Source organism: Epinephelus fuscoguttatus, linkage group LG12, assembly GCF_011397635.1.
Source record: "Epinephelus fuscoguttatus linkage group LG12, E.fuscoguttatus.final_Chr_v1".
NCBI classification, from domain to species: Eukaryota; Metazoa; Chordata; class Actinopteri; order Perciformes; family Serranidae; genus Epinephelus; species Epinephelus fuscoguttatus.
This window is the reverse complement of record NC_064763.1, coordinates 7723180-7745758: the sequence shown is the minus strand read 5'-3', so window position 1 is coordinate 7745758 and position 22579 is coordinate 7723180. Positions and strand designations below refer to the sequence as shown.

General features: G+C 41.0%; 1 protein-coding gene across 5 annotated transcripts in view; it reads left to right on the top strand.

The window, feature by feature from the left end:
- Positions 1-9612: 9612 nt before the first annotated feature.
- Positions 9613-22579, top strand: part of LOC125898695 (HMG box transcription factor BBX) — a 34526-nt gene continuing 21559 nt past the window's right edge. For 2 of the 5 annotated variants that reach the window (XM_049592564.1, XM_049592560.1), the window contains exons 1-2: positions 12507-12632; positions 14018-14095. The gene's annotated coding sequence lies outside the window, so the exon portion shown is untranslated. Of the gene's footprint in view, positions 9742-12506; positions 12633-13025; positions 13520-14017; positions 14096-22579 lie in introns of those variants that run through there. The other 3 variants (XM_049592561.1, XM_049592562.1, XM_049592563.1) reach the window with 3 other exon arrangements.

The window sequence follows — 22579 nt, the reverse complement described above, 5'->3', positions numbered from 1 at the left end:
ATTCCCACAACCTCTAAAAACACTGTTCTTCTTTGCCCTCTCTGCATTGTCTCCCTCCTTTTTGATTATTTGATTTTTGTTTCTTTTTGTTTATTTATTTTGTTGTTCTTGATCCCTGTACAGTGTCTCTGAGTATCCAGAAAAGCACTATATAAATCCAATGTATTATCATTATTATCATTATTATTACAATGTCTGTGACAGATGTGTCTGTGCACGAAGCACTGTTTACACACGAAGTCCATCTCCCATCCTCGAAGCACAACCTGAATTATCTTGCCTTTAAATATTTCACTTACTGTAATGAGCTTCAGATACATGCTGGAAGGAGAATGTGAACAGTAAATATGTGAGCATGTATTTTTTTCTCATTTTGAAGCTATTTGAATGGGATTTTAATGGAAAATCAGGTTTGCCTTTGCATCAAATGGCTTGTGGTTGTTCAAGATTACTGATCTCATATGTGTCTAGGTCAGCCGTCTCTGGGACTTTAACTGTCTTCAGCTGTCCTCCTGGCTACGACCACATTGACAGCTTGCTGACTGTGACCTTGATGTGAGTAAGTGGAGGGGTTCACAGCAGCAGAGGATTTTTATGAAGACAGAGATGGGTCCATGACAATCTGATCAGGCTCGTCTGTGAGCAACCTGATGACAACAGTGTGCCAAAGTGTCTCCCTCCAAACAGTTTTTAATTATTTACTGTAAATAAGAAAGAAACCTAAGATGTACAGTCATCTGTAACTACAGTATTACAATCAACCATGATTATTAGAATCAACAGTCACTGGGCATTTTTTAATTAATTCTCGAGTTCCAACATATTCCTCAGGAAACGTGTTCTTTTTTTATGTTGTGTAAGATTTAAACACAGGTGTTACCCCAGGGTAAACTGAAATCTGTTTTTTCCTGGCCTAACATCTATTTTAACAGATGCTTTCCAAAAGGAGTGGGCAATGGTTTATGTTTGCTTTCTTTAAATGACAGTATTTAAATATGAATGAAAGCTACATTTAGAAATTTGAGTATTTTTTCTCAAATTGTTAGTATTATATTATCAGAATCACAGTACACAAACTTAAAACCACATTCTGTATACTGTGTTATCATCTGTCCACAAGAGGGCACAAATGTACCACTGATAAAGAGTGCTAACGATGTGTGTCCCAATATCAAACAGCTTTGTAATCAAAATGGATAGCATGTTTCTCTACCAAAATCTGTGAATAAGTTTATATACTCAACTTATTCAAAGATTTTGGTAGAGAAACATGCTTCTGCAAGCATGATCTGATTGAAAGTTATGAAAAGGAAGTTACGGTCACAAAGTAGCAGGTTTATCTTGTAATGCAATAACCAAATAACAACACCACCACGGCCTGACCTGAGTGAAATCAGAACCTCTCTGAGACAGTGTCAACAAATACTGAATGTGAGGAAGGGGACCTCGACACACTGCTTTGGGTTGCACAACTAGTAAAAAATGGTTCCAGCCAGAGAACTGATTCTGAGAGGAAACTAGATCTAGACTAGATCACAACAGTGAATGTGTGTGGTTCTGAAAATACACAAATGTATTCATTCAACAGAAAATAAACTTGCTTTATAACTGAGGAACCATAAGCAGATTCTCACCTTATACAGTCATGCACACACATCACAAGGGAAAAGTTAAAAGGGGTTAATTGTTCCTGCTAAACTGATCTGTCTGTAACTGTTTTGAGCACACATGATCAGCAAAGCATGTTCATGTGTGCTCCTGGACATTTACACCAGTCATCTGGGAGCACACAAAAAGGTTTTTCTACCCACCCGAAAATGTCTCTTGAGATATGAGAAAAAGGGAGAAAGCAAATCAGGCCTAATCTAGAGTGTTTTCATCATGGAGCCTTGGAAGTGGAAGCAAGGGGGCTGCAGTGCAAACATAGGTCATACCCTTAACTTGGACAGCTGCTGTCCTGACACATCCATCAGCTCCAGGCTAAGATTGTGTCACTTACCCAGTAGACCAAAGGGCCTGCAGAAGCTATGGGTCCACAATGAGAACTACCTGATCTAACTCCAACGCCTTGCTGCCCCTCCTCCACTTCCACCTCTCCTTGAGGCTGGGCAGGTAGTGAAAAATGAATGATGACCAAAAGTGGTAAACCAGGATTTGGCTATGCTTCCAAAGGCACTTCCCCAGGAGTTCACGAAAGTTGCACATCACCTGGGGGAGCAAGGCATCATGGCATACCATTAGGAGGACACTTGGTGTTACTGGATCCAGGTCTGAGGCATCTTAAGATAAGTAGCCCAAAGACTTGGTGTTCAGAATGCCCTTGATTTCTTTGAGCACAGTCCGGAGGACAGGTCTGGGGACAATCTGTTCCTGGACAGTGACCATAAGGACTGCTTTGATTAAATCCACTTCCCATTCCCAGGCACCTCCAAAGTGTGGGGCGTTTGGTGAATTGAAGCAAAAGGAGTTCTTCTTTTCAGCCAGCTGGTCCTTCAGATGAAGGGCCATGGATTAAAAGACCTCTCGCAGCTTCAGCTTGCCACCAAAAAAGTTGGTGCCATTGTCCAGAAAAAGTTTGGTACACCACACTGGGCTATAAAGCATCTCAGTGTCAGTAAGAAGGCCTCTGAATCCATGACCCAAGGAGATCAAGTTGTATCCAAAAGGAGGTCACACATTTGTATACTATTCCCCAGTGGTTTTCCTGACAGCGATCAATTCTGACTTATATGGACCAAAACAGTCCACTTCAGTCAAATAAAATGGGTTGTGTCCATCTCAAGGACTACTGACAGTCACAGTGTACCACCTACCCTCAGTAATCCTGTGACTTCATCATATTGTGATGCAGGGACTGTCTGATGAGAGGAAACGACCAGCCTTAAGGGCTCTCATTTCCTCTAGTTCCTTTGAGACTGCATCAAGAGAACCTTCTCTGCACTCATGCACTTGGTGGCTTCACAGGGAGGGCTGGTGCCAGGGTCAGTTGCTCCATGTAGGGACCAGTCTGAAGCTTTTAGAAGTCCCATGGCAAAATCAGGGAGCCTCACGCTGACAAATTAGAGGGAGAAGTTAAAAGGGGTGAAATCCCTGCAGAGTTTAATGGGTAACTTCAGTATTTCAACCTGGACCCTATGTTTCCATGTTTTTGTGTCTAAATGACTAATGAGAATAACAAATTTTGAGACTGGTTCAGGCTAAGGTGAGTAAAAGTGAATTTCCAAACCATACGAGGTTCCCTGGTAATACCATTCCTGAAGTGTCTGACAACATTATGAAAAGGATCCCCTACAGAGATAGACCTCTATGTCAAAAAGTAAGATCCTTTTTCTTTAAGTCGTGAATGGGGTTCTCCTGCTTTTGTAGATATTTGTGGTATTATGAATTACCTGCCACATATCAATCAATTCAATCAATCAATTTTATTCATAAAGCCCAGTATCACAAATCACAATTCGCCACGACATCCCTGTGTCCTTTGGAGCCTTGCAGCGCATAAGGAAAAACTCCCCCAAAAAACCCTTTAACAGGGGAAAAAAATGGTAGAAACCTCAGGAGGAGCAACTGACGAGGGATCCCTCTTCCAGGACGGACAGATGTGCAATAGATGTTGTACGGAACAGATCAACATGATAAATTAACAGTAATCTGTATGACACAATGAGACAGAAAGAGAGACAGAGAGAGATGCAGGACAGACGGTAATGACAGTAGCTTACAACAACATTAATTAAAGTGATAATATTACAATTCTAATTACGGCTATTGTGGTACAATATGTTGAAAGTATATATTAACATCTGATAGTATACATATGTGACAATAATCATATGTGTATAATAACAATAGAAGTATGACTAATGATAACAGCAGCAGGGGCGTCGGTGGCTTAGTGGTAGAGCAGGCGCCCCATGTACAAGGCTGTTGCCGCAGCAGCCTGGGTTTGAATCCAGCCTGTGGCCCTTTGCCCCCTTCACATTTGTCTGTCCTGTCCATTAAAGGCAAAATGCCTAAAAAATATCTTAAAAAAAAGGCAGTACGAGGCATCTGACAGGACCACGGCAGCAGCACAACCACACACTTCACACTATCCAGGCACTGCTGCAATATGAGTTAACCTGAGAGACAGTGAGAGAGAGAGAAGGAGAGAAGGTGCCCGGTGTATTATAGGGGGGTTCTCCGGCAGACTAGGCCTAAGTCAGCCTAGCTAGGGGCTGGTACAGGGCAAGCCTGAGCCAGCCCTAACTATAAGCTTTATCAAAGAGGAAAGTCTTAAGTCTAGTCTTAAATGTGGAGACGGTGTCTGCCTCCCAGACCGTAACAGGAAAGTGATTTCACAGGAGAGGAGCCTGATAGCTGAAAAGCTGAACATATCTTTCCTATTGTTGGTGTTGAAGTCTCTCTCTGCTCTCTCCTGATGCCACCTCAATGCCAACCCTTAGTCTCACTCTTGTGGTGCTGTACGCTTCCTTGTCAAACCGAAAGGAAGCTTTTACGACTTTGGATAGGTCCCTCACCTCCCCAGTCATCCAAGCCTTCTGTTTGAGAATGGTTTCACTTTCTTTGTGATCAACTCTTTCATCAACACATTCACTGATATGATGTTACTGATGATGTATATTCCTTAAGATTGATGTGGTTCTCCTGGGTGGTGGCCTCTCTGAACATGTGTTAGTCTGTGCACTCAAAAGAGTCCCGTAGAGCTGCTGTAGCTTCATCTGTCCACACTTTAACTTTTTTTTTGATTGTTTGACCCTTTGAATCATCTTGGAGTTAGATGGCAGGAGATGCAGGGAAATGTTGTATGACAACATCTAACCAGGCCTCTGCCTAAACACCAAGGATTAGGCATGTTCTCCTTCTTATTAAACCTTAGTAGGTAGAGAGAATGTGTTATCAGGGGTGTGCCATTGTTGAGAATATGCAGAAACAGATTACAAAAGTGTACACCATATGTTGGAGACATAACACATAAGGGGTTTCTACACTGACTACCGTTCAGTCTCGATAAAGTTTATGGGTAGTGTAACCCTGCATGTTGTGAGAACACAGTATGTATTGAGGCCTGTAGACAGGGTGCAGGCCTCTCCTCCCAAATATGCAAATTACAGCATATCTTCCATGTTGCAGGCTGGATGTCTGATGCGCATATTTTTAGTTGCCTGCATTGTGTATGATATAGTTTTTTTTACACAGCTTGATGTATCAGCTAAATAGGGACGGCAACTGAAAATGTTTTACTTTAAAAAATCACAAGAGGATGCTACATGCTTTATTCAACACCTGTGGTACCAATATAGCAATGTAAAAGTACCTCATGACAGTTACAACTCCTGACTCCAAAGTCCTACTCAAGTAAAAGTACAGAAGTGTTATCAAGTAAAAGGTCTTATTATGACACCTTTGACTCATTTAGACCGTTTCACTGGAAATGCATTGCTAGGCAACAGCTTGGGTCCATGTTTACTTCCTGTCAGCTGATGTTATTTACATACACTGCAAAACATTCCAACAGGAAATATAAAAGGACTCATTTACAATGTTTATGTTATAAAGTTTGGGATATTTCTAAACATTATCGGATCGTTAATACTCATGCAACACTGTATGAGCAGCATTCCACTGTTGTAAGTAGTTGCGGTAGAGCTAGTTTCAACTACTTTGTTTGCAGATAGGTAGTATAGTTCAGTGGTTTCTAACCTGGGGGTTGGGCCCCCTCCAAATGTCACAAAATAAAACTGAGGAGTTTTGAGATGATTACTGAGGTAGGAGACCTTAATCTTGGCTTCTTTGTAAAACATTTGAGAGTTTTGACTATTTGGGTCTCATGCATTTTAAAATGAAACCATCTTATAAGTTTAATATGCTAACAATGTACAGATTAACATGACAAGAAGCCTCAAATACACTGAACAAAAATATTAAGACTTTTGTTTTTGCTTCCATTTTTCATGAGTAAAAAAGATCTAAGACTTTTTCTATGCACGCAAAGGGCTTTCCCTGACAATTTTTTGTCCCTAATTTGGATAAACTCCAGGATGGTCACAATAAAAGGCCACTCTAAAATGTGCAGTTTGATCACACAACACAATGCCAAAAATGTGGCACATTTTTGATCGCCCACCAGAGCTGTCGCCCGTGAACTGAATGCTCATTTCACTACCATTAGATTACTCCAATTTTGCTTCTGTGAATTTAGCAGTACATACAAACAGCTCAGGACCTCCACATCCAGTGTCTTCACATACAAGATCATCTGAGACCAGCCACCTGAACAGCTGATGCAGCGGGTGGTTTGCACAACCAAACAATTTCTGCACAACTGTCTCAGGGAAGAATGATTGAATGTACTGCAAAATTATCTGAAAGGGCAATTGGAGATGCCTTTTGGTTAACTCTGTTAAATGAATGTTGTGCAGAAAAGGGTAAAAAATTCATTCATTCATCTTCTAACCACTTCATCCTCTTGAGGGTCGCGGGGGGGCTGGAGCCTATCCCAGCTGACATCGGGCGAGAGGCAGGGTACACCCTGGACAGGTCACCAGACTGTCGCAGGGCTGACACATAGAGACAAACAACCATTCACGCTCACATTCGCACCTACGGACAATTTAGAGTTATCAGTTAACCTAGTCCCCAATCTGCATGTCTTTGGACTGTGGGAGGAAGCCAGAGTGCCCGGAGAGAACCCACGCTGACACGGGGAGAACATGCAAACTCCACACAGAAGGGCTCCCACGCCCGGGGTCGAACTGGCAACCCTCTTGCTGTGAGGCAAGAGTGCTAACCACCACACCACCGTGCCGCCCAGGGTAAAATATTTCTCTCTGAAATGTGGTGAAGCAAAAGTACCTGGGAACAAAAATGGATACACAAAAAGCACCCTAAAATTGTTAGTACAGTACTACTGAATAAATGCACTTATTTACTCTCCACCCCTGTCTAACCACTACAATGACAAGCAAAAAGCTACAGGAATACCACCTTTTTATCACTGAGGGCACGCCATCAAGCCCAGGGTGGGAGAGGTGATAGAAGGTACAACGGTACTACTTGACTAAAACTGACCTGCATTTTAATCATGCAACTGCCAGACCAAGTAAATCACCTTGCTGCATGTCACCTTGTATTGGACATGGTAAGGACACAACTTAACTGTGATACCACCATGTTGCTTGGAAAATGCATGGTTAAAAGTCATACATTTGTGATTTACTTCATGTATGTTTCTTTTTTTTCTCCAACCTTTCTGAGGGACTTTGAGGGACTTGACGTTTCTCTGCTTAAACCAGGACGATACAACCGTGGCCTCTGAATGATGTGAGAGGGCCTATAGACTGGACTCTGTGCTGTTACACTTTAACCCCATTTCCTCTTTTCCAAAAAGCCATAAATGCAACTTCATTTTTCTCTGGCAGTTGACTACTAACAGTTCCTGTCTCACATCAAATGTTCATGTTTGCTGCACCTTCTTCATGGAGTGTTTGCCATCTGCTGGGGAATTTGTGCAATGTACTCAGTAAGGTGCTCCAATTTTACTGTTGCTATACTCAAATAGGCTCAAATAGCACACAGTTGTAACTGGTCATGGTTGTAAAAGCATGGGTTTTACTAAGACCATTAACATTGGCTCCATCCTATTCAAGTGCTTCAGTAAGCCATAAAGGTGTGACAGTGAGCCAGCATGAACAACATCGGGACCCTGAAACTGATGCAGCTGAATGAAATTCAGCCACCATTAAGGTTGTTATTTTATGCTAAACTGTTGGAATCATCAGGTTGGGCTGGGATAAACAGATATTCATCATGAATTCAGTCAAACGTCACAGCGAGTCAGCATAACTGATAATAATATCTTAGGTAAATTTATTCAAAGATATTTAGTTGTCCATGATTTTTGCAATGGAGTTCATGACTATAACACTACACTAAAAAAGGTATTTGCATAATATATATTATCTCAAATAATTAATTAATTGAGATTTTAAGATTTTAATGATCATAGTGAAAGCATGTCATGGGCTGGCTCCTACTTATGTTGCTGAATTTCTGTTCCCCTGTTGGACAGAGCACAGTGTCAGATTCTCAAACAGGGCCCCTCAGAGCCTTCCAACTTCTGACTAAAGGTGACCAGGTTTTTGCAGTCAGGGCCCCTTGTACTGACCTATTTAACTTTATTTTATTTTATTGTGATTTGTTTTATCTTGATTTTCCCATAATGCACAACAAGCCAGGAAGTAACTTTGCAGCACATTAACCATTCTAGTGTGCCAGCCCAGGACCTCCACACCTGGCTTTTTCACCTGCAAAATAGCCTGAAACCAGCCACTAAGATTAGCGTCACTGAGACAGTTGTGCAGAAATTCTTTGGTTGTGCAAACCACACTGCTGCATCAGCTGTTCGGGTGGGTGGTCTCTGATGATCTTGTATGTGAGGACACTGGATGTGGAGGTCCTGAGCTGGTGTGGCTACATGTGGTCTTTAGTTATGAGGCTGTTTGTATGTACTGCTAAATTCACAGAAGCAACATTGGAGTAATCTTATGGCAGTGAAATAAACAGTCAGTTCACAGGCAACAGCTCTGGTGGGCGACCAAAAATGTGCAACATCTGTGGCATTGTGTTGTGTGATCAAACTGCACATTTTAGAGTGGCCTTTTATTGTGACCAGCCCGAGGCACAACAGTGTAGTAATGATGCTGTTTAATCAGCACACTGATATGCCACACCTTTCAGGTGGATGGATAACAGATTATGTGGCAAAGTGCTAACTACACTAAAGTTGGGACAAAAATTTGTCAGGGATAAACCTTTCGTGTACATAGAAAAGTCTTATTCTTCATATTATTATCATTATTATGATGAGATTAATGAATTTAATGTCAGCCAGTGCTGTTAATGTTTATTTTATTTAGCACAGTTTACAATCAAGTTATATTTTTAGGATTTACAGCACTGGCAGACTACAGATCTGTATCAAATTAAATTCTGCAAGCTATGTTGCCAAGGTGAATATTCTGTTTAAATCATTTGATTGTGACCCTTTAGTCTTTTCCCTTTTAAGGTAGTCAGCTCATTAACTTTGTGATTAACTTAACTGATAAAATCAATCATCAAGCAGGGTGCTCAGAGACCCTTTGTGACAGTGTATCAAATGTAAATGAGCTGTTAACAGTTATCAACTCCCCTCTCCCCTTTCACTCGAAAACAAAGAAACCCAAAATAACAACCTCAGAGCAGATTTTTTAGTGTCTCAACGTTTCTCATAATTTTGGGATCTTAATCTCGTTAATTCAGAAAAAACAGAGCATTTTCTCGCTGAAGTGAATGCATCACGCTTCCGTACCGAAAAGATTAGACAGGCAATAGCATTCTTTAGGAGATTAAAAATACACCATGAAATACCACCAGGTCAATGTAGATCCACTGAATACTACAGACCCTGATCTTATATTATCGATATGTTGCATTGTTCGGGCTCGAGTCTACCACACATGTCCTGAACATTAAATATGAGGACGTTACACTAATCTCAAAACACTAGAATATAACGTCGCTTCTCATTGGTGAAATCAAACTGTCCATCAAAAGGAGTGTCCACTTACATACAGCATTACATGTGACGGGGTGGATATTTTCAATGGGTACAGTATGCTGCAAAACTGTTGATAATTTCACGGCTAAAGCTTTTAAAGAAGATTGAAGCAACTAGTCGGTCGTTGACTACATTGCTACTGACAGGTATGTGCTGTTAAACTGCCGGTACACGTTTCTGTAACAATTTTTATCAGTTATCACGCGCACAAACACCCAGGAAACAAGTCATTAAACTGAGATAGACTTAACTAGCGTTTAGGAAATCGTAGTCGGTGTTTTCTGATGTAGCCGGCAGCTTTTCGGTGACCTTTGTCAATCGGACAGTGCTGTGAGGTAAAGTTAAGTCAGGGATGTTGTTAGCAAGTACAGGCCAGTCTGGGTATGAGCACTTTGCAAACCGGGGGAGGGGAGGGATATAGACGAGATGTGAATTTTCTCTCAGCTCGGGGAAAACGAAAGTGATTTCTATAACATTATATGACTGAACAAGTCTGTATTTCTGTCAGGATTAACGCATTATGGTGTTACTTCTGTGGGTTGGGGTCGTTTAATGTGTCGCCTTCGCCGACAGTAACATTCATCATCTAGCGAAGTGCTGCGTTTCTGTACCACTGTTAAAGTACACACAATAACACAGACGACTTCCGGTTTACATTGTTAAAATAAAAGTACTGATTCGAGTTGACGAAAGATGCAGATTGTATTTCATATTAATATTTTCTGTCAGTGTTTAATTTTTCACATACACATTTTTACAGTTACATAGAGTAAAGTCAGGTAATGTGGGACTTTTTGGTCTTTATTAACAAGAAAATCACCTACAAACCTGAGGGCTACCTTAAGTGTTACTTCTTGAACTTGTTTTGATCTCTGCTGTATTTCTATAAAGAAAATATGTTGTAAAGTAAAATACTTAAGGAACTGTTGGACCTTCAAACACATTAAGAATCCCTACCTCACTCTAATGAAGTGTTCAGGTAAAATCAGACAGCCAGTAAGGAAAAATGTCATGTTTGTTTCTTTCTTGTTTTAAATCCATCCATCAGTTCATTCATTCATTAACTAAATCAATATAGTAACCTAACTATTCATTAAAAATGGATACTATTACATTTCTGCCATGCTTAGTTTGTTCTTTTGTGTCCACAGTGGACATGCCTGTGTTCTTGTGTGTGTGTAACAATGATGGTTAATTCTGGACTATTTGGCTGACATGGACTCACTGCATCATCTATAATATGTTTTAAGTGACAAAATATGATGTGACAGGGTTGCACACAATAGCATAATACTAATTTTATGGCGTTGTGTAGTCTAAAACAGGGTTGTTTCACTTTAGAAAAATGCTCTTATTTAGCTACATTTTTGTCCCATTTTACCAGAACACATTAAGTACTCACTCAAAACCCTTTCCCATTTAGAGTGAAGTGTATTGTGAAAATATTTTTAGCACAAGTCAAACAGTTATTAAAGTGCAACATCCTCCTTTTTTTGTTGTTACATCTTATTGTTTTAGCTGCAGTACACCAGAAGAAGAAAATCAACCACAAAACTTCCCTGGGACCAGTGATTTTTTTTAAAAAAAAACTTTACTCTGCCCATCCCAGATATCTCAGACGAATTAAAGTGATTGTTTAATGTAAAATTAAATTTGTAGCAACACTGCAATAACATGTTGGGTGACTGGCTGCTAATAGTTGAACAACCCAAGATATAAAACCTTATTTGGCCCATTTCACCTGATGTTCCAAATAAGCAGACCCCACCTTACAGTATTCAACAACATCAGGTTATAGCCTACCTAAAACTGGAATTTACCAGACCCCAAATCCCTAGATTCATGGCATCTTATTTGGCTTTAATTACAATTTTGGTACAAATGTTGCAAATTTGTCCCACCTATAGTAAGCTATAATATCAGCCAGGTAGGATCCTGTCAGCATTGTAGCACTGGTCTCTAGTCTGTGATGAGGAAAATAGCTATAGTCCTCTGTGTAGTCTGTGGGGGCACTGGGCTCCACAATATTTTTTTTTTCTTGCCAGGGGCCTTCAAAGGTTAATCTGACCATAATTAGAGCACATTTTTTTCAGTTGCTACTTGCTCTTTTGATACCCTTTAACATCTTAATCCATTTTTATCTTATTTTAGATTTTATTTTAATCTTTTACTGTTTTTTTTTTCTTTTTTGTCTTAATGCCTTATATGTCTCGCATAAAATCATTTAAGGTTAAGGACTCCTCATACAATACATTAGACAGTGTTAGGGGTGGGAATCACCAGAGGCCCCACCATATGATATTATGATGATACGTGAGCCACGATACAATATTATTGCGATTTTAAAAATGTTGATGACTTGCTGAGTATTGTGATGAAATATATTGCAGTATATTGCGATTTATTTCCTTTTTTCAACCGCAAATTATGTCCCCAAAGGGAAAGTTTGTCCACATCTGTATTTGTATTGTATGTAGTTTTTGTTCTGTTTGTCTCACTTCAGTCATTTTTATTGCAGTAAAATGTATGTAGTGAACTGAAAGAACAATTTGTTTTAATATTCTAGTAGGATACCAAAAGTTTAATTTGTATGTGCAATATTAATAATTTGTATTGGCTAATAAGAAATAGATAGGCCTACTTAGCGCTCCTATGACTGTATCATATTGCAACATAAAAATATTGCCATACTATGTTGTATCGACCCCCCCCTCACCCGCAGCCGATGTATTATTGAGACACACGTCATCTCCCGACTTTGAGCAATAACTGCTGTCTTGACAAGAATCCGTTTCTTTTCATTTGAGGGACACATGTTTTCCTGAGAATCGGTGGCAGAAGAGGACCTTAGTTGCAAACGTTTTTTATTTTGTTGACAAACCGCCGTGCTTCCGGTGTGCGCGTGTCTGTGGACGGACTTGACACAGCTGTGTTTAGTACAGCCAGTGCTGAACTGTTATGATGTGTCAATAAGTTAAAAAGGTGGACGGCACCAATGATGAGAGCTCCCCCCCGGTTCTTGAGCAGGATATTAGAGGTATGTTCAGACATTAAGGAGACGCTCATGACAGAGAAGCTGTGGTTTCATTGATTTCCCGTTAAAACCCGGTCGCTATTTTCTCAACCTCTCAGTCAGTCACTCTGAAAAATTGTTATTATCGCTGCTTTGGACATGATGTCCGCCTGCTGGCTTTTCCTTTGCAATTTGTTTGTTTCCCATCGACATTTCATTGATGACCGGTGTTGTATAGCATACACTGTTGCCACTGTTGCTGTGTTGCTTAACGCTAAATATTGCTTCACTCCTGTGTGAATTCGCCGTGTTAAATAAATGGCAAAGCAACTGTTTCTCAGTGAGGTGGTATGACTTGCCTCCCCCCCTCCTCCTCGCTCTTCCTATCCGCATCAAATTCATAGCCACAAACCTGCGTTGTATGTAAACGAACAGTTGCAACTGCGCAAACAAGTATTTTGATAACAGTTTAGCCCGTGAGTTTTGTCAGCAGCTGTCCAAGAAGCTTATACTGTTTCGGAAACCATTGCATGTTAAAACCGTGACACGTCCAGTTAGCAGGCTATACAGCTAGCAAGCTAACTAGCTACTTTTATTCCTAGTAACACTGCTAGGAAATGGAGCCACTGCCCAGCAAAACATTGTCCACAGATGCATGTGCCTGGACAGAAAATCCCCAGTTTAATTAATCATTGTGGATGTTTTTTTCCTCGGAGTGGGAGACATTTCGACGACATTGTCATCGGAGAGTTTGACAGGAGTGAAATATCCCCACTACTGTACTGTACTTGGGGTTTCTCCTCCAAACCAACGCAAGATGGACTCTCATTCGGCTTGTCTGTCTTGTCAGAGCTCAGATCGACATTTTGCACGGAGATGAAAATGTGTGCCTGGAGGTAGGAGCACCGTAGGTAGGCAAACGGATCGTTTATTCGCATACCTCACACATTTTGTGCTGTTATTGTGCGTGTGAAGCTCGATACAGTAGCTCAAGACTTCACTCCCGAGACAGACAGTCCGATCGGGCATCAGCAGTTTTACCTGCGAGCACAACTAACGTTAAACCTCTGCGCAGGAAAAGACTCACTGCAACTGTGCCTGCTTAATTTAGGCTGTGTAACGCTGTATGAAATGCATCCAGTGGTCGCAGGGTTTTGGCCTACATGTTTTGGTTTTGGCCACAAGGGCGGATCGACTGCACGATTGAAGTGATCAGTAATCAGATCAGACAAAATGTCCCACCGTACTTTGAAGCTGACGAGGTCTTGTGCTATGCGGTGTCAATCACTAATGCTCTGTTAAAGTTGATTTGCACGCATTTTTCCTGCAGCCTAGCTCACGTTGTTGGAAAATTGTTGCAGAGATGACAGTGTAACGCATGACTGAGAGCAGTGTCTTGTATTTTATAGGTCACCGTCATTGCATGACAAAGGCTGTGGCAGATTCATCTTCATCACTCATACAGCATTTCCATAGTTTTTTCTTCAGTAAGTATCCCCGTTTTTCCACTTAACATTCATAAATACATGCACTGGCATCACCTCTGGATGATGTCCAGGAGAATACACTGAATCATTCATTCATTGATTGCTAATTTCATTCGTGTCATGTTTAGTAGACATCCAGAGCAAGTGAAAACATGTTGAGAGATACAAACTGAAAAAGGAAAATATACAGGCATGCTTAATAATGTTTAGTAATTCAGCCGATTTGTATATGTGCAGAACATTATAATGTCCAGCTAATAATAAGCGAGCATGGCTGTGATAGTGTGCATATTTTTGATACAACCCTCTCTTAGCTGTGTTATACCTTAAATTGAATACGTTTTTACATTATTATAATGAGTACATCTTCAGTCCATGATACAACACTTAAGAGTCCACAGATCAAAGATGCACTGTCCATACAGCAAATGTAATTATACCATGTTGTCCCCCATATTAATGACACTGTCTTCAATTCCCTTCATTCTTGATGTTACCCTTTCCTCTGAAATGTGGTTATATGACGGCATCAAGAACATTTTTCATTTATAAATCACTTGACATAATTATTGACTTGATCGTCTGCAGCAGTCATTAGGTCTGCAGCTAACTGGCCACTTTCTGTTGTGACTCTGTTCCTGTTATCTTTTTCACAATGAAAACTTGCCAAAGTAGGCTCTGAGAAAGCTTCCAATAATGATCTTTAAGTCTCATGTAGTGACCAGTAAAAGAGTCGATCTTGTCGCTCAGTGGTCAACATCAGTGATTAGTAGAAGCGTATCTTCTCTGTACGCATTTGTCAGATTCAAATTATTGTTATGTTTTCTTCCCTCTGGTGGGGTCACTTGACATTTTCCCACAAGTGGCCTGTGTAACAGAGGTTGTGCACTTTTCCTGAAATTCAAACAATCCAAAAAGGAACAATGTAATGATTGTCTTACAAACAGATGAAGGTAAAGTCAAAGTGGTGGGCTGTATCACTCCCTACTTGCTACCTAGTGCTGTACAGTCACCCTCTGCCATTTTATTTCAGTCTAAATTCTCAGGCCCAATCCCAATCTCCATACTCGGGGAGTCAAGGACTTTGAAGCATGTTCCTGCAAAGTGTGTGAGGGCTCAGGGCTGTCCCACTGTCAAATCATCAAGTGCGTGAGGGCTCTCCCACAGACATTTTGAGCCCTTTATGCACACTTTCCGTAAATCTGAATTTTTGCAGACTTTGCCTGAGGGAATTACCCACGGTTCACAGCAATGTGATGTAAAAATAAGGGGTTACCAGGGGAAGCCCCAAAGTGTTTTTTTAAAAACAAAAGGTAAACAAGGCTGACTGGCACATGGATGTTCAGCCTGGCATTAAGAACAAACACAGAAACACTATGTTAACATTAAGGATTAAAGTCCATAAAAAACACATGAAATCAACGGGAATGCAAACTTAGGCTATATACCTAGACTCTATATTAAACATTTCTTTTGAGTATGCTTAATGATGCTGTAAATTGTAAATTGTGCCCTCAAAAATGCGCATAATGCAACACAAAAACACAATGTCAATGGCACATACACTACTTTTTGCTAACTGTCATACAGCGTGGCCTATTTGTTAGTGGCGTGACGTTTCACCTATGAGGGATGATAAAAAATGATGATGATGATCTAGTGTGTGAAAACAACTTGCCACTTGGTGGTGGAGCTGGTGGTGTCATATAAAAACCACCAGCTCAAAAATAAAAAGTAGTTCAGTATTCTTGAACTACTTTTTAACAGTGATTAAACATACAATTGTGGCTGTAGTTAAAGGTCACAGTTTTTCTGAGTATCCTGGCTATGGTTCCATCAGGGGATGACCTAAATTTGTGATACTTTTTTGATGCGTCAATGTAAACCGACAGCTTGTTTGAAAAAGCAGTTTTAGGTTTGTTTCCATTGCCCTAGTCTCATCAGCCTAACTGCAGAATGTCTTTCATACAGATCTACATGCCTTCTGTTTTTATATATGTATATCAGCTATGATTGAATGAAGATCTTTTCATCCAGTGTGCCAGTACAAATAAGTATAAATGTTTGTCCTAAGTTTGTGGACACTAACTTGAAAGAAAAGCAAGCCTTGAAATCCCATGATCCTTCTGTGTAGATATTTTCATTTTTGTAAAACATTTTGTGATTTTACCCCAACATGATCAGAGCTTTGTATAACAGTGTCATAATAGTTCTGTCCACTCGAAACTTGCACATACATTAGCACATAAAGAGTAGCTGCCCATTTTTACATTACATTGGTCATTTTAACATTCAATCTCATTTCTACCATTGTGCTCAGGTAACTGTAGTTACTGTATCCTTTCTACTACAATTTATAATGTTAGTGGGTATTACTGTTTATTGTTGATGTGTAAGAGATTCACCCAAACTGCATTGCACGGCTGTTGCCTGCAGTTCTGTCTGACTGACAGAGTGACTGAATATTTTTAAATTTTGAACTTTGAAATATTTCATACTGATCCTCCAACAAAAGTGTGAAAAAAATCTATATGTTGATATTTTTATCCAGTAGTCATAAAAACTGGTGACTGCAGCTGAGGCTCCTGTTGCACCTTCATAATAAGAGCACTCAAGTGTGTAGAAAAGTGTGTATAATGATTATTGGAAGTGGTGTTAATTGTAATGATTACTTTGCCCTCCCACTGAGACACTATATGCATATGCATATACATATACATATACATATGCATATATATGTATGTACACCACTGTGTATATACAGTGGAGTATAGTGGAGTAGTACAGTATAAATATAGATTTTTTTTCCAGTGCAGTGCCCTTTAACTTTGTAGACCATGATTTGATAGTGGGCAGTGTCTAATTCAAAATCTAAGTCAGTACTAAGTCCATCAGCTATAAATGACCATCCTTTGCCTCTCTGTTTCATGTTACTCATGGGTCCCACAGTAAGGGGGATCCTCCAAGGCAAGTTAAGAGAGAAAATTAGCATAGTAAATTAAGGCTAATGAAATAATGGTCAGATGGGGCATAATTTGGCTTCTTTACTTGCTCCCTTGCTCACGTTAAATTAAACCAAATATAGACAGAAGCTGCAGTGGGGAGACCTAAATCATACCCGCTTTCTATAATGCTTTAATTTGACAGGGACAGGGATCAGCTCCCATTTTGGTGTTTATAATTTCCAGAGTTCAACTCATTTTTCTAATTATTTTTAAAGGGCCAGTGTGTAATATTTGGCATGGTTTATTGTCAATCTGAATCTGAATCTGAATATTCTACCCATTAATATGTTTACACAAGTGTATAATCGCTATAAAATAAAATTTGTTTGGTTTTCGTAGCCTTATAGTTATGCTTTTATATTTTTATATATATATATATATATATATACAGTACAGGCCAAAAGTTTGGACACACCTTCTCATTTAATGCGTTTTCTTTATTTTCATGACTATTTACATTGTAGATTCTCACTGAAGGCATCAAAACTATGAATGAACACATGTGGAGTTATGTACTTAACAAAAAAAGGTGAAATAACTGAAAACATGTTTTATATTCTAGTTTCTTCAAAATAGCCACCCTTTGCTCTGATTACTGCTTTGCACACTCTTGGCATTCTCTCGATGAGCTTCAAGAGGTAGTCACCTGAAATGGTTTTCCAACAGTCTTGAAGGAGTTCCCAGAGGTGTTTAGCACTTGTTGGCCCCTTTGCCTTCACTCTGCGGTCCAGCTCACCCCAAACCATCTCGATTGGGTTCAGGTCCGGTGACTGTGGAGGCCAGGTCATCTGCCACAGCACTCCATCACTCTCCTTCTTGGTCAAATAGCCCTTACACAGCCTAGAGGTGTGTTTGGGGTCATTGTCCTGTTGAAAAATAAATGGTCGTCCAACTAAAGGCAAACCGGATGGGATGGCATGTCGCTGCAGGATGCTGTGGTAGCCATGCTGGTTCAGTGTGCCTTCAATTTTGAATAAATCCCCAACAGTGTCACCAGCAAAACACCCCCACACCATTACACCTCCTCCTCCATGCTTCACAGTGGGAACCAGGCATGTGGAATCCATCCGTTCACCTTTTCTGCGTCTCACAAAGACACGGCGGTTGGAACCAAAGATCTCAAATTTGGACTCATCAGACCAAAGCACAGATTTCCACTGGTCTAATGTCCATTCCTTGTGTTTCTTGGCCCAAACAAATCTCTTCTGCTTGTTGCCTCTCCTTAGCAGTGGTTTCCTAGCAGCTATTTGACCATGAAGGCCTGATTCGCAGTCTCCTCTTAACAGTTGTTCTAGAGATGGGTCTGCTGCTAGAACTCTGTGTGGCATTCATCTGGTCTCTGATCTGAGCTGCTGTTAACTTGCCATTTCTGAGGCTAGTGACTCGGATGAACTTATCCTCAGAAGCAGAGGTGACTCTTGGTCTTCCTTTCCTGGGTCGGTCCTCATGTGTGCCAGTTTCGTTGTAGCGCTTGATGATTTTTGCGACTCCACTTGGGGACACATTTAAAGTTTTTGCAATTTTCCGGACTGACTGACCTTCATTTCTTAAAGTAATGATGGCCACTGGTTTTTCTTTAGTTAGCTGATTGGTTCTTGCCATAATATGAATTTTAACAGTTGTCCAATAGGGCTGTCGGCTGTGTATTAACCTGACTTCTGCACAACACAACTGATGGTCCCAACCCCATTGATAAAGCAAGAAATTCCACTAATTAACCCTGATAAGGCACACCTGTGAAGTGGAAACCATTTCAGGTGACTACCTCTTGAAGCTCATGGAGAGAATGCCAAGAGTGTGCAAAGCAGTAATCAGAGCAAAGGGTGGCTATTTTGAAGAAACTAGAATATAAAACATGTTTTCAGTTATTTCACCTTTTTTGTTAAGTACATAACTCCACATGTGTTCATTCATAGTTTTGATGCCTTCAGTGAGAATCTACAATGTAAATAGTCATGAAAATAAAGAAAACGCATTGAATGAGAAGGTGTGTCCAAACTTTTGGCCTGTACTGTGTATATATATATATAGCAAGGGCCTTGCTTTAGAGAGCTCGCCATCTTGCGCCGCCATGTATATACGGCAGACCGAGCGGACAATCCAGCCAGCCAGAGAACGCGTTTCACGTGTATAAATGAACCAACGAAGACAGCGGAAGGAAGGAAGGGAGAAGGAGGAGGAAACAGGAGAGAGTGTTAGTAGTTTGTCGATAGAGAGTAGTGGAAAGTTTTTTTAGTTATAAAGTTTGCGAATGGACCACACTTACCACGCAACAGGAGAGAATGAACCCGAACCGTCATCTGCGAGGAAAAGAAGACGCAACTTCACTCCTTGTGATGCACTCTCTGCGGCGCTTTTCCTCCTGATGATATATCTCCCCAACGATGGTAGCAGTAGCACCGAATCCCATTCTGTGCATTCAGCCTCTCTTCTCGCCCGCTCAGCATCAAACACATGGAGTTCCTCATCTGTATGCTCCGGCTCAAACAGGTATGGCTCTGGGTCTGTGTCCGCTACGGGAAACTCTTCAAAATCGCGTTCAGAGTTGTCCATTGCAGCTCCGGAGATATCGCTAGGCTAAATAAACAGCTGAGCTCTGTTTAGCGGCTACGCTGTCAGTCAGTGTGCGGGCTGGAGATTGAGCAAAGAGGGGAGGGGGGTCCCCACTCGGTATGGTAAACGAGTATGTGTATAAAGTTATGAAGTGTGTCTGTTACGCTAGAAGAGTCAGAGTTTGGGACGGAGTGGAGTGTTAGCGGAGTTTCTGGAGTGCTCAAATAAACGGGCCTTTTTCCAGAACGCTCCTCTGGTCTCCTGCTCATGAGGGATTCATTACAATATAGTAACATGGCTTAGATTTCTAAATAAACATTCACCTCGTCGCTAGATAGACCTACTCCTGAAAAAGTCGTGCGCAAGGCTTTTTGTCCCTACGAGGCCACCGTCATTTACCCGACGGGAGGGGTGAGCAAGTGAGCCCTGCAATCTAGAATTTGACCACTGATGTCACTGTTTTCAACCCATTTTACACACTGGCCCTTTAATAATTGTGACAGCACTGAGAGGAGGAGTTGCTGCCGGATTAGAGTTTCCCACAGTTAAGAGTTGGTCTGTAATTTTAAGATTGTGTAAAATTAAATTTCATTAATAAACACCACTTCTATTTATAATTATTTATTGTTGCTGGAACAATAGTGTTGCCATGTCTCTATGTTGTCCTGGGTTGTTATTAGGGCTGTAACGATATGATCTGGATTGATAAATGGATTCAGTGATCAATGATCCAGTATTCATTCATTCATTCATTCATCTTCTAACCGCTTCATCCTCTTGAGGGTCGCGGGGGGGCTGGAGCCTATCCCAGCTGACATCGGGCGAGAGGCAGGGTACACCCTGGACAGGTCGCCAGACTATCGCAGGGCTGACACATAGAGACAAACAACCATTCACGCTCACATTCACACCTATGGACAATTTAGAGTTACCAGTTAACCTAGTCCCCAATCTGCATGTCTTTGGACTGTGGGAGGAAGCCGGAGTGCCCGGAGAGAACCCACGCTGACACGGGGAGAACATGCAAACTCCGCACAGAAGGGCTCCCACGCCCGGGATCGATCCAGTATTATTAATGGAAAGTGGAAACATCAATATATATCTTCATCTTTAAGATTTGCCTTTAATGTTAAATTCCCTTGGCACGCCTGTGTCAAAATTTACATCCAAGCACACCTCCTGCTTAAACATTTAAACAGTGCTAGTAGCAGAGTGTCTGGCAGATAATGGTAAGCAAACAAGAAAAGGACAGTGAGGTTTCTGACTGATATTGTCTCATATTGATCACAGGCCCCTGAATTGCATCAAATCGAAATTGTGTCGTGGCAGAAATGTCGTGAAATTGCATATCAAAGAATAACTGTTCATTATTGGTTTGTTGATTCGTTATAACAGTTTCTTCACAGGTGACGTGTAAGTTAATCCTATCAAATATACAATTGCTACAGGTCTATGTATATGTTAAAAAGAATAAGGATATGTCAGGAATTACACAACACATATAGCCATGGTCAAATTGCCGTTGGTGCAGCCACCTGTTTTACGGTCTGTGTATTCATGAACTATAATCAAAGAATAAGGAAATGAAAAAAACCTGCAAATATCACAACTATGTCAAGAATTCACTGGACAATAGACACAGCCATGTCCAACCCACTGTGGGAAGTGTGAAATGTTAAAAAATAAGGTCTTTAACAGTCACAAAAAAAGTTTGCTTGCATTACATTTATTTAGCTTAGACTTTAATCCAAAGCAACTTAAAGGTACACTGCCATGTGTATACCACTCAGATATTGCAAGAATCATGCAAGTACATCACCTTCATCAATTATACTGGACTGCTTTAAGGACTGCATCTAGAAACAATATGAGTTTAGGGTTTTCTTTTTTTTAATGAGCTAAGGTGCATCCTGTCAAGTTTTAAAGCAAACAGTTGTGATTTTGTTGTTGAGCCATATCTGGGCTCTGTTCATAGTGAGAGAGTAGTGGACAGGCTGGGGTGTATGGTTTGACCATGTCCCTGGTTGAAATATAGCTCTGAGCTATTCACAGCACAAAAGTCAAGTACCTGTGTCTTGAATAGGATTGGCGCAGCCACTAGTAGTTAGTGTGGCGGAGCAGGGTAGTGTAGGAGAATTTCTGTAGTTTGAAGACCAGCTGAGCTGCTGCATTCTGGATGAGCTGCATGCAAGCACACCGGCCAGGAGCCAGTTGCAGAAGTCTAAGCACGAGATAACAAAAGCCTGGACCAAAACCTGCACCTCCTCCTGGGTGGCATATCCTTTTGATGTTGTGGTGAATGGATCTGCAGGAGTGGGTTGTTGCAGTGATGTGGGCAGTGAAGGACAGCTGGTCTTCCAGTGTCACACCTAGGTTCCTTGCAGTCCAAGGCAGGGACACCACAGCGTTCTCAATGGTGATGGAGAGGTCATCGATGGAAGATATCATCCATGGAAGGAAGAGCAGCTCAGTCTTGTCAAGATCTTCAGGTGGTGCAGACATCCACTGAGAGATGTCAGCCTGCAGAGAATCTTGCTGTTATCTGGGTTTCAGACTGTGAAGACAGTTAGTTATGTGTTTCATTAGCATAGCTGTGGTAGGAAAAAACCATGTGAATGGATAACAGAGCCAACAGACTTGGTGTAAAGACAAAACAGGAGGGGACCCAAAATGGAACCCTGAGGGACTCCAGAAGCAAGACTACAAGGTTCAGGCACAGATTCTCTCCAAGTTTCTATGTAAGCATGGTCGTGGACAGTATGTGAACAGGGGGGAGCAGTGGAGGGGAGAATCTGGTAGTTTATCATGTCACACATGTCACATGACAATGGAGAGCAGGGAGGCTGCTTGATCAGTTTGGAGATCCTCTGTGATGGCAAGGAGGGCAGTCTCAGTTGAGTGCCCTGAACTGAAACCAGACTAGTGG